The following is a 15,390-nucleotide window of genomic DNA, read 5'->3' on the forward strand; positions in this document are numbered from 1 at the left end:
CACTCAAAAAAAAAAAAGGCTTGCTGACTGACAACTTTTCTTTTTCTTTCGGTAAATCTCCTCAAGGGGTTACGATTATAGGCATAAACGTGGTTATAAGAAGGAAGGAGGGGTGTCCCTATCAGATATTGGTCCAATATAAGCACAAAACAATTATCATACTTGCCAACCCTCCCGGATTTTCCGTGAGACTCCCGAAATTCAGCGCCTCTCCCGAAAACCTCCCGGGACAAAATTTCTCCCGAAAATCTCCCGAAATTCAGGCGGCGCTGGAGGCCACGCCCCCTCCAGCTCCATGCGGACCTGAGTGACTGTCGACAGCCTGTTTTCACGTCCGCTTTCCCACGATATAAACAGCAAGCCTGCCCAATCACGTTATAACTGTAGAATGATCGAGGACGAATTCTTGGTTTCTTATGTGGGTTAATTGTTAGGCAGTTTCATTAATGTCCTCCCAGCGCGGCAACAACAAACAACAACAGCAGTCACGTTTTCGTCTACAGTAAAGCAGTTTGTCTGCCGTAAACAGCAATGTTGTGACACTCTTAAACAGGACAATACTGCCATCTACTGTACATGCATATGTGACAATAACATCTAGGGCTTTTAGAGAGTGCAGTGCACAACTGCGCACACAACAAGGAGACGAAGCAGAATGCATCATCAGAGAGGGTGTTCAGCATGGTTAGAAAAATAGTGACAGAGAATAGAACAAGGATGGACAATTCAAGCCTTAACTCAATGAGTAGATGAGTGTTGTGTGTGTATATGTGTAAATAAATGAAATCGGAGGTCTCAAGGTTGGCAAGTATGGGTTAAATCAGCTTGCATCTAAAGTCTCCAATACAAGCAGTCCTGCAGTGTGTTTACGTGTACAAAGCAGGATGGTCCCTTAATATTTAAATGTCCTCCAATAAGCACACAAAGTATTTTCTTTTACTTTTGTGAAATCATTTACAAACGGTGAACATGTTAGGCAGGGGTCTCAGACTCAATTGCGGTCCCCGAGACGGTATTTTGTGGCCCTCACCTTAATGTGTGGCACGTGAGTTTTATATGAATGACACTTTACATTGTTGTGTGTGGAGCACAAGGAACCTACCAATCACGGTGGGGTATATTGCTCTCGGGGGGGGCAGGACATCGACCGGGCTTGATGCAAGCAGAGAAACATTTCTCCATGAGTGAAAGTTACAGCAGCATTGCTATTGGGAAATGTTTCTTCTCTGCCTGGCTGGCTGCCTCTTTTCTATTGGACACACGTGGACATTGGTCCCAGCGCGCTGCCTTCACAACACTTCCAAATAAAGTTTTTAAAGTTTCTACCCAGCGGGACAATATCCGTATATGTCGTGGCTTACTGTGGTGGCTCCAAAAAAGTGCAGAGAACAAGAGCGGTGAGTGCAATAAGGCATTTATTATCCACACTGTCAATGATTAAAATATCAAAAACTATGTTGCCAATAGAACAAAAAGGCACTGCAACAAAAGGCTCAGACAAAAAAATCACAACATACGATGAGCAGGCAAACAGGGAGGCTGCCGGGACAAGCAGGGAGGCGCATAGTGTCATATGTAGGTCATTATTTTGTATTTGCCTCACACGATGAACACTACATACAGTCGTGGTCAAAAGTTTGCATACACTTGTAAAGAACATAATGTCATGGCTGTCTTGAGTTTCCAATTATTTCTACAACTCTTATTTTTTTGTGATAGAGTGATTGGAGCACATACTTGTTTGTCAAAAAAAATATTTATGAAGTTTGGTTCTTTTATCAATTTATTATGGGTCTGCTGAAAATGTGACAAAATCTGCTGGGTCAAAAGTATACATATATATAAACCAAATATTAACCAATGTTAATATTTGGTTTGTCACTTAGCAAGTTTGACTGCAATAAGGCGCTTTTGGTAGCCATCCACAAGCTTCTGGTTGAGTTTTTGACCACTCCTCTTGATACATTTGGTGCAGTTCAGTTAAATGTGTTGGTTTTTTGACATTGACTTGTTTCTTCAGCATTTTCCACATGTTCTTAATGGCGTTTGAGTCAGGACTTTGGGAAGGTCATTCTAAAACTTTAATCCGAGCCTGTGTTAGCCATTCCTTTACCACTTTTGACGTGTGTTTGGGGTCATTGTCCTGTTGGAACACCCAACTGCGCCCAAGACCCAACCTCCGGGCTGATGATTTTAGGTTGTCCTGAAGAACTTGGAGGTAATCCTCCTTTTTCATTGTCCCATTTACTCTCCGTAAAGCACAAGTTCCATGTTTGACGGTAGGGATGGTGTTCCTGGGATTAAAGACCTCACCTTTTCTCCTCCAAACATGTTTCTGGGTATTGTGGCCAAACAGCTCAATTTTTGTTTCATCTGACATAACATGGACAAAGATAAGACTTTCTGGAGGAAAGTTCTGTGGTCAGTTGAAACAAAAATTGAGCTGAAGAATGCTGAAGAAACAAGTTTATGTCAGAAAACCAATACATTTAGCTCAACTGCACCAATTTTGTCAAGAGGAGTGGTCAAAAACTCAACCAGAATCTTGCCAGAAGCTTGTGGATGGCTACCAAAAGCACCTTATTGCAGTGAAACTTGCCAAGGGACATGTAACCAAATATTAACATTGCTGTATGTATACTTTTGACCCAGCAGATTTGGTCACATTTTCAGTAGACCCATAATAAATTCATAAAAGAACCAAACTTCATGAATGTTTTTTGTGACCAACAACTATGTGCTCCAATCACTCTATCACAAAAAAATAAAGAGTTGTAGAAATTATTGGAAACTCAGGACAGCCATGACATTGTTCTTTACAAGTGTATGTAAACTTTTGACCACGACTGTATATTTATATTTGATTTAATTTGTCTTTTATTACTACGTTTACAACAACAACACTACTGTGTCATGTCTGCTTCTTTTTCGAGTGACAGCACGGCAGATAACACTCCAGGAGCAGTCGCCGTTTTGCACTCGCTATCCCAGTACTTTGTACCATCTGCTATATTCCACATCTTCGAACATGTATTTACTTATTTTCTTATTGATTCTTAATTTGTTAGAGGCAATTTATTTTTCATCTTATTTTGTGTGAAAAAATAAATATGAAGACATTTGAGAAGATTGACATTTTTTCAACAAAGCTTTTCTTGTGGAATACCTGATTCAAATATTGTATTACATTGCATTTATTACGGAAAAAAACACACTCTATGCCGGTTAAATACGTGTAAAAGGTAAAATACTGAATTCTAAAATATTTAAACAAAATTTGGGAAAAATAAAAAAGAGTTAGGAAAAAAAAGAAAAATGATTTCCCAGAGCCCTAACTATAAGCTACTAGGAGCATGCAGCTACACAACAGCTAAGCACACTTTTTGCACACAAGCTAGACATATGTAATAAGTGTCCTTAACTCAACGATATTGCAGTCTAAAACACCACATTTGTCAATATAAACAAATATCAAATAATTATAATTGCATATTACATACAGAGATACAAGGTCTTCAAGGCAGGAGTGTAGTAAAAAGTTTTCTGTAACAAACATGTCCGCATCATTTGCCTTACTGAGTCATGAATGGGGCTGCACGATTATGGCTAAAATATTAATCACGATTATTTTTATCAATATTGAAATCACAATTATTTATCACAATTATTTTCTGTTAATTAAAACACATTTTATTGCATTTTCTATGTTACACAAACAGTATATCAACTTGGCTTTACTTTGAAAATGAAACAAAAAACATTTTTATTAATAATAAAATGAAATGTAGAAAAGACGAAGACTAGAATAAATGTGCAACAGTGCGATCATAAAATGCAAATAAGTGGAAAAAATAAGATTATGCACAAAAGGAACACACATTCATTCAGTCACTCAGTATATGTAGGATGTATGTCGTTGGCCATTATTTTGACGAGTCTTTGAGAGGTGGATAGGTACAGTGTCCCTTGGTGCACGGTTGATGTTACGGTCAGCTGTATTTTGGGCGTCCATGCTTTTGTCGCTGTCCGTCGGGGCTTTGCAGCAGTGGCGGGCGGCCCACTCTTTAAGCAACCAGCTTTAGATTTCGTGCAAACTACGGCGGTCGAGAAAAGACGAGAAGTGTTGTTAATGCTTAACATGTCTCCGCAACTTGATCATTAGTTTAAATTTTACACAACAATGCAACTTTGCCGTGCAACTCGTGGCGTGTGTCGTTTTTTCATCTGCGCAGGAGTAATCCCGGGTTTTGGGAAATGAGCAGGAGTGCCTAAAAAATGGCGAGGCATGCGGTCGTGTTACGGGGTTAAAATATGAGCCTGTGGTACCCTGTGGGTTACTCTGCGGGAGGGAGGGTGCCGATGTAATAATGCATTTATTTTTATTTTCACGATTATGATTCGATTAATTTAGTGAATTATTGTGGCTAGTAGGTGTTGCCAAAAACAATTACCACACCACTTCAACTTAAAAACAGCTTAAATCCATTCCAGACGGCCAATAATTAAAGGGGAACATTATCACCAGACCTATGTAAGCGTCAATATATACCTTGATGTTGCAGAAAAAAGACCATATATTTTTTTAACCGATTTCCGAACTCTAAATGGGTGAATTTTGGCGAATTAAACGTCTTTCTAATATTCGCTCTCGGAGCGATGACGTCACAACGTGACGTCGCATCGGGAAGCAATCCGCCATTTTCTCAAACACCAAGTCAAATCAGCTCTGTTATTTTCCGTTTTTTCGACTGTTTTCCGTACCTTGGAGACATCATGCCTCGTCGGTGTGTTGTCGGAGGGTGTAACAACATGAACAGGGATGGATTCAAGTTGCACCAGTGGCCCAAAGATGCGAAAGTGGCAAGAAATTGGACGTTTGTTCCGCACACTTTACCGACGAAAGCTATGCTACGACAGAGATGGCAAAAATGTTTGGATAGCCTGCGACACTCAAAACAGATGCATTTCCAACGATAAAGTCAAAGAAATCTGCCGCCAGACCCCGATTGAATCTGCCGGAGTGTGTGAGCAATTCAGGGACAAAGGACCTCGGTAGCACGGCAAGCAATGGCGGCAGTTTGTTCCCGCAGACGAGTGAGCTAAACCCCCCTGGATGTCTTGGCTCACACCGTCCCGAAGATGATCAAGAGAAGAATATCGACCCTAGCTTACCTGGCCTGCTGACATGAGGGTATGTCTCCAGAATATATTAATTGATGAAAATTGGGCTGTCTGCACTCTCAAAGTGCATGTTGTTGCCAAATGTATTTCATATGCTGTAAACCTAGTTCATAGTTGTTAGTTTCCTTTAATGCCAAACAAACACATACCAATCGTTGGTTAGAAGGCGATCGCCCAATTCGTCCTCGCTTTCTCCCGTGTCGCTGGCTGTCGTGCCGTTTTCGTCGGTTTCGCTTGCATACGGTTCAAACCGATATGGCTCAATAGCTTCAGTTTCTTCTTCAATTTCGTTTTCGCTACCTGCCTCCACACTACAACCATCCGTTTCAATACATTCGTAATCTGTTGAATCGCTTAAGCCGCTGAAATCCGAGTTTGAATCCAAGCTAATGTCGCTATAGCTTGCTGTTCTTTCCGCCATGTTTGTTTGTGTTGGCTTCACTATGTGACGTCACAGAAAAATGGACGGGTGGTTAAAATCAGGCACTTTGAAGCTTTTTTAGGGATATTGCGTGATGGGTAAAATTTTGAAAAAAACTTCGAAAAATATAATAAGCCACTGGGAACTGATTTTTAATGGTTTTAACAATTCTGAAATTGTGATAATGTTCCCCTTTAATAGGTTAGTGTTTTTCATACCTACCATTGTTCTTTAAGTATTTTCACTTGATCAATCATTTTCTAACATGCCAGACTACAAAATAATAAAGGCATGTATGATTCCTGCTGACATTGTGTCTGATCAATATGGGTTTCAGCCAATACTCAAGGCTCCAATAGGATTCCAGTCACAACCTGTGCAACTCTGCTCAATTCCATGCCCACGAGTATTCTAACAATGATGCTGGCACTAAATATTCACACTTTGGACATGTTCACTGTGTGTTGATTTATTTTCAGAGGACAGTAAATCTTTTCCAAGCTGGACACTGACCACAGCATATGCTGGAACCGAAAATATATTTCCCAAAAGTGTTCTCACAGTGTTGGATGCAGAATTGTCCAAAATGTCATGGTCAAATGAAGCATGGACTGCAACTTAAGTGGCCAAGGTCTTCCTCAAGAAAATTTGTCCAGCAAACTCCACAGTTGGCAAAATGCAGTCGGTCATTAGACTCCCACATGGAGATTAGTCACTCCTCAGAAGACATTCCCACTGCTCCCGAGTCAATGGCCGCACGCTTTGCACCCCGCTATCCAATATTTGGCGTTGTTAGGTGATCTACAGTAAGGCGTGCACGCAGTTGCTAGGCCGTGAAAACCCCAAGCCACCAAACTACTGGTGATCTGTAGAATATAGCATTATTGTCTGGTTCTCTTTTTGTTTTCCCTATCTGTGGCGGTCTTCATGCTTCTCAGTGTTTCCCACAAGACTGCAATCTATCGGTGGTGTTTTGTTTGGGAGGGTAGATGATACCATCATCTAAATTTGCAGAATTGACCATGCCGCATGTGAGCACATTACGAATACAAATCAGTCCCACCACGATTTGGCTGGCTTTTTTTGTGATTGTTGCGGTCTAGAATGCCTGATTTTGATGCAGCTTTTTCAAAACGTTGAGGCAAATTTGTGTTGTTTTGAGGCTTTAATTTTTCAATAAGATTACATCCGCTTGGGATTTAATGAATTTCTTATCAAGCTTTTCAATTGTTCTTTGTAACTCAAGACCAAAAACTACAATATTTTAACAATTCTAACAAAATATATTTTATTAGTAGGGGTGTCCCAATACACCTTCTTCACTTCCTATACAATACCGATATTGGAGAATTGAGTATTGGCCGATACTGATATTGATCTGATGGGATATCAGCACGAATCATACATACTTTTATTATTATGGAGTGTGAAATGTTAGAAAAGGATTGATAAGTGAAATTACTCAAATAGAGAGCAATTGTAGGTATGTAAAACACTAACCTATTTATTATCAACCATCTGAAAAGGACGTATGCTGCCTGCTGAATGCTGAAGTGGGGTGGTAATTGTTGCCACCTCGTTCATTAATTCATTAAGTTAAACTCATGGTGCATTAACTTGAATGATGCGGACACATATTTTTCTGGATACTTTCGAATATGCTTCTGCCTTTGAGACTTTATCTGTAAGTCATATGATCATATGATTATTTGATTATTGTTTATATTGACAAGTGTCGTGTTTTAGACCGCATTATTGTTATTACAAATGTTGAGCCTGTTGTTATATTGTGTGCTTAGCTGTTGTGTAGCTGCTAGCTCCCAGTAGCCTATAGCCCACCATGTTTACCTTTTGTAAATGACTTCACTAAAATACAAGAAAGGACCAACATTGTGTGCTGATTAGAAGACATTTAACTGGATATCCAGTTTTGCACATGTAAACATGTTCAGATCTAAAGCGATCTAATCCGATTTTCTGCTGATATTGAACAGATATACAGTTCGTATCGGGACACCGCTATTTATTAGTATTCAATATTTTTTAACATTAATATCAGTTTACCACTCAGGATCTTACAAGCCTTTTTTGAGATGTTAGTTTTTCCCAAAAATGTTGATTAAATATGGATTTTTCTTAGGTGTTTGTTTCAATAAAATGAAGAAAAAAATAATGTTAAAAACAAACTTACTTTTGTGAGATACTGTATATCTATTAAGATCAATGCATTCTTTAGTCATCGAGTGTAGTTTAGGTCTTGTACAATGCTAAATAGATATTATTTCTTTGTACAATGATACCACATAGAGTTGGTAGGGATATCTACAGTAGTAGTAGAAATGTTTCTAGTTATTAAGTGTTTTTATGGTCGTAGAATCAGTTTTGCTTCCAATTTGTATCACAAAGTGCGAGCAATTAAAGCTTTTATGCATGTCTCAGTTTGATTCCAGACACATAAAACTAGTTCATCCATCGTTAGGCTGGGGTTATTGCTCTCACACGGGCTGCTGGTTGGCTCGGAAAATGTCTGCTGTCAGACTGGAGCCTTTTCTTCTCCTGAGTTGCATGGAGAAGGGAGGAGGTGGGGAGGCGAGAAGATACCCCGACATCTGTTTGCTTGGTCTAGCAGAAGCATGATCACAGCCGACGCCTGCAGGCTCCGTCGCCGCGACTCTTCTCCTCTCCTCTCCTGTTCCACTTGTACCCTTGGGAGACAGCTTGTCGGAGACCGAAACCCAAGCACACGCACGTTTATAGTGCACTCTTGCTGCAACCTCTCGAGAAGATGACTCTCTCATTAACGCTCCAACTTCAGGAGATTGTCTCTGTTGTTAATGGGACAGTTTATAGCTGACTACACACGTGAACTAACTAATTAATTGGTTCCAATAGAGCCAAGACCTGATTTGCTATCCACCCTCTGCCACATATCTTCAGATCGTGTACTTCTTACCATGTCTCGCCTATGGCTCTTTCTCACTTCTCTATGCTCACTGAAGAATGTTTTTTTTTTTTTATATACATCTGCCAATAAGGTTATTCTGTTTTTTTTTTTCAGGCGTTTAATTACCGAGCTGTAGGTGTTGGCAGTCAGTTTGAGCTTGTTCTCTTGGATGTGCTGATTGCAAAGAGCATGTGGGGAGATTGATTGGTGAGCACTTGTGTTTGCTTCGTGCTTCCCTTAAGCTTTGACCAATGAAGTGTTTGACAGTGGAAGACGGAAGGCACATAAAAGATACGGTGGATAATGTATTTATTTTTTTATTTATTTTTTTACTGTCCTACTTTTGATTCAGATAGAAAAATGCACTTGGATTTTTACCTTCATTTTAAAACCCAAGTAATAATAAAATACATACATTTAAAAAGCTCATAACCCAAAATACTTGCATTTCAAATAAATTACAGTGGAAATTCGATTTATGAACTTTATTAGTTTTTGAACAGGATTCGTAAATAAAAATGTCGAATGAAGCCAACTTCTCCATAAGAAACAATATAAACATGAGTAATGGGTTCCAGCCTTGGCAAACTTTAGTACACATTTGTACATTTTGAACACAATATAATATCTATACAGTAATGTATATAAAAAAAAAAAACATAACAAGGGGGTGATTGTGCAACTTTATATTTTATAACACAGCCAAAACAACAACTAAAGTTCAAGATAAAGTACCACTGATAGTCACACACACACTAGGTGTGGTAAAATTAAGCTCTGCATTTGACCCATCTCCTTGTTCCACCCCCTGGGAGGTGAGGTGAGCAGTGAGCAGCAGCGGTGGCCACGCTTAGGAATCATTATGGTGATTTAACCACCAATTCCAACCCTTGATGCTGAGTGCCAAGCAGGGAGGTAATGGTCTTGGCGATCATGTTTAGTTTGGCTATGTTCTGTTTGGTTTTTGCACTCTGTCAGTTTCTGTTTTTTCAATCCCTGTTTTGTTTCCATGACTACCAATCAGTTCACCTGTCCTCACGACTCACGCACCTGTTTTCAATCACCACATTACTATTCAAACCTGTCATTTTCTGTTGGTCGGCATGGCGACATCACATTCATGCTCTGCACTCTTGACACGCTGCTTACTCTGTCCAGGTTCATGCTGCTCTTTTCTTGCCACGTAAGATTTTTGTTTATTCAAGCCACTGTTTTGTACCTCCGCTGTGAGCGCCTTTTGTTTGTTCCTTTTTTTCCATAGTTCTGCCTTTGTGCTAGTTTTGTTTTATTAGCCAAGTTTGTTCCCCGCCTTGTGCGCGCCTTTCGTTTATACTTTTTATAATCTATTATTACATTATGTATTTAACTTCACGCCATGTCCGGTCCAAATCCTTTGCACCCTGGGGAAACAAACCATGCCAAAGTCCTAGTCTTGACAGAAAAACACACCGTCAGTAGCTTCTCCATATTTTCATGGATAAACATCCGTCCTTAGATATTATTTTAATGTCCTTGGCTGGCGTTAGACTCCCTTGCTTAGGTGTGGTACAGACTACCAGTGCTACTCTCATACGGTTTACCAAGTCAGCTACACCCAGACCTTGGTTATTTATTTTTTTCTCCAGTTTTTCTTTAATTCAATGAATATCATCCGCTTTATTTTCTCAGCTCTGTCTTTCACAATCAATTTCATTGTGCCCATGGTTGTAAAGACAAAGTTATATATTGCTGGCTGATAGCTAATGCTCGCCAGCAAGACAAAGGATGTTTTAATCAGATCTTACACGGTTCACTGGTTCACTAGCGGTGGTGAGGCTCCTTACGTTAAGTTTGCTCGCAATCTAAAGCATAACAATTAGCCGAGAAACAGCTTGTGTCTTAAAAAACTTGTAGGCCGAGCTGTCACTGTATGGTTTTGTTGTGCCAATGCCAATGCTTGGCAATGTCTGTTATGAGGTATTTCCGTCATTTTGTGGAAAGTATCCATCAAAATTAATCGTAACCTTTTGGAAGTGCTGAAGAGTCCTTAAGGGGCTACCACACCATCACACTATTTCAATGCATCCCCTTAATCAAGTCATTGTATAAAGTTAGTTGTTATACTTCTCTAAAGCGCGGACATAAAAGCCCACCTGCATTAATTGTGTGGTCACACCGTATCTACACGTTTACAGCGAGCAGTAAAAAAATGTGTGCCCAATGAAAAAATATATTGCATGTATAACGCAGGGGCCAAGTCGTATATAATGTTCTAATATACACTAAGGAGTCCTTTTTATAGTAAAGGGACCCTTGAATCAGCATCGTTTTCTATTCCCAAATGTAATGAAAGAGACTCTGCGACGTCATACATAATTGGCTTATATTCCATAACCTCTGAAGCTCATATGATTGATTAGAATGTTAGCGGTATGTAGCGTTCACTTGCATTTTCTCTTTTGCTTGAATCAAGCAAGTAGCCAGCAGCCCATATTTGTCTTCTCACTACACAGAATGTACGCAGGTGTGCATGCGTGACTAGCAAATCAGCCCGAGACGCACGCTCGCTCGCAGCTGTAGACATTGATAGTGTAATTCTGCAGCCGGTGACACGTTGGCTTACCCGTTAGCCAAGCATGTAATTAAAGCTTTAAAAGTGTCACCATCCACAAAGGTGGGCTTTATGTCCCTTATCGCTGCAGCACCACGTTTTGTTTTTTTATGTTTGTTTGCAGGTGAGTTATTTTGTTAGAAAGTTCTGACTCGGTCACCCGAGTGCTACTAAATAATTATGGTTAGCTCTCGGACTTCTTCTACATTTTTCACGTATAATTTAGTAATTGAAACTATTTTTGATATTCAGTGTGATGAATGTTTTACTCTTTTTCAATATCGAAATCATTTGTTTAACTGTAGAGCTCCCCCTACAGTTCTGATGTGTAATTGTGTCAACGCTGAATGAATTGAGCCATTTTACTATTACTGTCTTGTGTCCCAATTTGTACTTGCTTTTTCATTTGTTTCAACAGGATGAATATTAAAATTGTTCGATAATATTGACTTTTAGCTCTTGCGCTCCTGTTCTGGAGTGTAATTATGTGAATCATACAATCTGGCTAGTAGGCTTTTTACATCACCACCTCTTTGATGGGTGACAGGTTTGGTTTAATTATCTTTTGTATAATTTATTTATTTTAATAATTATCATCCATCACATATCATTTTAAATATTATTCATTACAGTATATATAATTAATATATGAAATATATATATATATATATATATATATATATATATATATATATACAGACATATATATATATATATATATATATATATATATATATATATATATATATATATATGTCTGTATATATATATATATATGTCTGTATATATGTGTGTATATGTATATATATATATATATATATATATATATATATCAGTGTCGTGCGGTGAGGTTCATGGCTGGTGAGGCACTGACTTCATCACAGTCAGATTTACAAACATATGAACCCTAAAGAGTATCTTATTCACCATTTGATTGGCAGCAGTTAACGGGTTATGTTTAAAAGCTCATACTAGCATTCTTCCCTGCTTGGCACTCAGCATCAAGGGTTGGAATTGGGGGTTAAATCACCAAAATGATTCCCGGGCGCGGCGCCGCTGCTGCCCACTGCTCCCCTCACCTCCCAGGGGGTGATCAAGGGGATGGGTCAAATGCAGACGACAAATTTCATTACACCTAGTGTGTGTGTGACAATCATTGGTACTTTAACTTAACTTTAACTTTACACATACAAACTGTAGCACACAAAAAAGCACATTTAATAAAAAAAAACGTTATTATGGTCTTACCTTTACTTATAATTGAAGTCCACAACTAAAGCCCTCACTTAAACTTTCCACGTGCAAGATTGAATCTATTTAAAAAAGTGTAACCGAGGGTTTATAAATGTCGCCTATACTGTATGAAACTACAAAATAACAAACACGGAGGCTCCAGTTTACACGAGGACCACTTTATTTACCTTCTTTCAAAAACCTACGCTCCACTCCGTGTCATCACTTCCGCTCTTAGCGCCTTCAAAATAAGAGCTCAAGGCATATACTGTATAACAGCGCATAACAGGAACTTAACATCACAAAGAGAAAAGCCCATGAAAATAGGTTACAAAAGTTATTTAATAAGAAGCCAAAAAGTGCAAAAACAATAATGTTCGTGTTGGAGGAGTTGTGAATTAGGTACACCTGCAGTCTGCAGGTGTACCTAATGTTGTGGCCCTGCAGTCATTCACATTTCCTCCAACACGAACATTATTGTTTTTGCACTTTTTGGCTTCTTATGAAATAACTTTTTTAAATAGATTCAATTTTGCACGTGGAAAGTTTAAGTGTGGGCTTTAGTTGATATAACAATTCTACGGCGGGGGTGCAGGAGGCGGGGTTACTGGAGCCTCAGCCAGTGCGTCTTTTGCAGCCGTTTTATGATCGCTCAGCACAAGAAAAACGTCACACATACAGTTGTTGACAAAATACACTGTACATTATATACCTCAGCTAACTAAACTATGGAAATGTATAATATAATTCATGTAGCAATACGGTCTCACTGCACAGCAGGCCAGCAGTTAGCCGAGTCCGGAATCCATGTTGAGGCACTGAGTGGCGTGCCTCAACTGGCTGCTGTTCACCGCACCGTCTCTTCTCAGTATTCGAACGGCAAATGTGAAAATTCAGCGATTTTGAATAAAAATAATCTAAAACTGGTGAAGTTAAATGGAAAATAACTTTATAGTATAACAATTTAATTAATTTTTTTTCTTTTTACATTTTTTTTCTTTCCATGATGGCAGGTGAGGCCCCGCCTCACCTGCCATTTTGATTGCACGTCACTGATATATATATATATGTATATATACACATACATATATACATACACACATATATACATACACATATTTATGCAGTATATATATATTTATATATAATATGTCCATCCATCCATCCATCCATTTTCTACCGCAAAATAATATAATCATTTTTTAAATTATTTTTTGTTATAAAAAACATTTGGTTTTATGTTGTTTCAATGCATTTTCAATGTGCATCTTGAAAAACAAGCAATGTATTGTTTATTAAGTATTTAGATGTTTAAATAAATAAATAGTTAATGTAATTAAATCAAAATTGTATTTAAACATACTTATTGTATGGATTTGAATATTAATCATAATGGATTAGATTTATATAGTGCTTTTCTATACACTAGACACTTAAGATACACACAGAGAAGTGAGAACCCATCTTTCAGTCACTCCACTTGTACACACGGTAGTGGTAAGCTACATTAGTAGCCACAGCTGCCCTGGGGTAGACTGACGGAAGCGTGCCTGCCAGTTTGCGCCTACTTCACCTCCGACCACCACCAGACATTCATACACCAGTGTGAGCGGCACTGGGAGCAAGGGTGAAGTGTCTTACCCAAGGACACAACGGCAGGGACTTGGAAGGCAGAGGCGGGGATCGAACCTGGAACCCTCCAAATTAAAGTTAAAGTACCACTGATAGTCGCACACACACTAGGTGTGGTGAAATTACCCTCTGCATTTGACCCATCCCCTAGTTCCACCCCCTGGGAGGTGAGGGGAGCAGTGAACAGCAGCGGTGGCCGCGCTCGGAAATCATTTTGGTGATTTAACCCCCAATTCCAACCCTTGATGCTGAGTGCCATGCAGGTTGTTGCTGGCATGACCGCTCTACCCAGCACGCCACACCGTGTAACTCCATCATTGATCAGTTATATTAAACATATCAAAATGTAATTAAATAATAAAACAAAAAGGACATGAAATATATAAATAGTAGGGCTGTCAAGTGATTATTTTTTTATTCAGATTAATCACACTCTCAACCAGTGATTAATCATGGTTAATCAGCGGTTATTATTTGCTTGCATGAATAAAGTTATCTGAAGAAAATACCCCAATATTTGGGTACAAATGCAACTTAGTAGTCAGAATGTCATACAGGAACATTTTTTAAATGATTTACTAAACTGCAAGTCATTGATTTGCTCAAAACTTGGTGAAAATAAGTAAGAATTAAGTGCACGTTTTGAAAGTATTTGCGGTTTGCAATAATCTTACAAACGAGGTGATAATGTAGTCAACACACTTATAAACAACTTAATATAGTGTACCACAAGGGTGTCCAACACATTTTAGATGGGGGGGCCACATGGTGAAATCACAGCACGATAACTTAAAAATAAAGACAAGTTCGGATTGTTTTTTTTGTTTAAAAATAGAACAAGCACATTCTGAAAATGTACAAATCATAATGTTATTTTTTTTCTTACACTTGCATGTTGCTGTTAATAGTATTCTATCTTTATTTTTCGTTATTTTTCTGAATAAATTACGTGAACTCATTGGTGTTAATTTTGAATCTATCAAATTAAAAAAATGATATCAAAATCAAATTACAGGATGTTATATATGTAGTTTGCTCATTTTCCAAGACTGGTGGAAAATGAACATGTGGGTTTTTTTTTATTACATATGTAGCATAACCTACGAAGATACAAATAATTGCTATTGCGACATCTAGTGGAGACATTTAGAACGACAGTTTCTTTCATTCAAAAATTTTGGCTCATTTTTATACTTAGCAAACTCATCCCGTGGGCCGGATAAAACATGTTCGCGGTTTGGCACCCCTGGTGTACCAATTACAACTTGTTTGTTTCAACAGTTGTTGAAACAAACAAGTTGGTTTACTGTTTTCAGATGACAATGCTGATCTCTTTTTTTGGTACAATGCAACCCCAGCTCGTTGTGATTACTTACAGATGTCCAAATT

At 38.6% G+C, this 15,390-nt stretch overlaps 1 protein-coding gene across 4 annotated transcripts in view; it reads left to right on the forward strand.

The window, feature by feature from the left end:
• sema5a (sema domain, seven thrombospondin repeats (type 1 and type 1-like), transmembrane domain (TM) and short cytoplasmic domain, (semaphorin) 5A) overlaps positions 1-15,390 on the forward strand; it is a 393,767-nt gene that overhangs the window by 71,041 nt on the left and 307,336 nt on the right. The window contains exon 1 of one of the 4 annotated variants that reach the window (XM_061965608.2): positions 1,318-1,397. The exons of the other annotated variants lie outside the window; for them this stretch is intronic. The gene's annotated coding sequence lies outside the window, so the exon portion shown is untranslated. Of the gene's footprint in view, positions 1-1,317; positions 1,398-15,390 lie in introns of those variants that run through there. 4 annotated transcript variants of the gene reach the window in all.

This window comes from Nerophis lumbriciformis, linkage group LG07 (genome assembly GCF_033978685.3).
Source record: "Nerophis lumbriciformis linkage group LG07, RoL_Nlum_v2.1, whole genome shotgun sequence".
NCBI classification, from domain to species: domain Eukaryota; kingdom Metazoa; phylum Chordata; class Actinopteri; order Syngnathiformes; family Syngnathidae; genus Nerophis; species Nerophis lumbriciformis.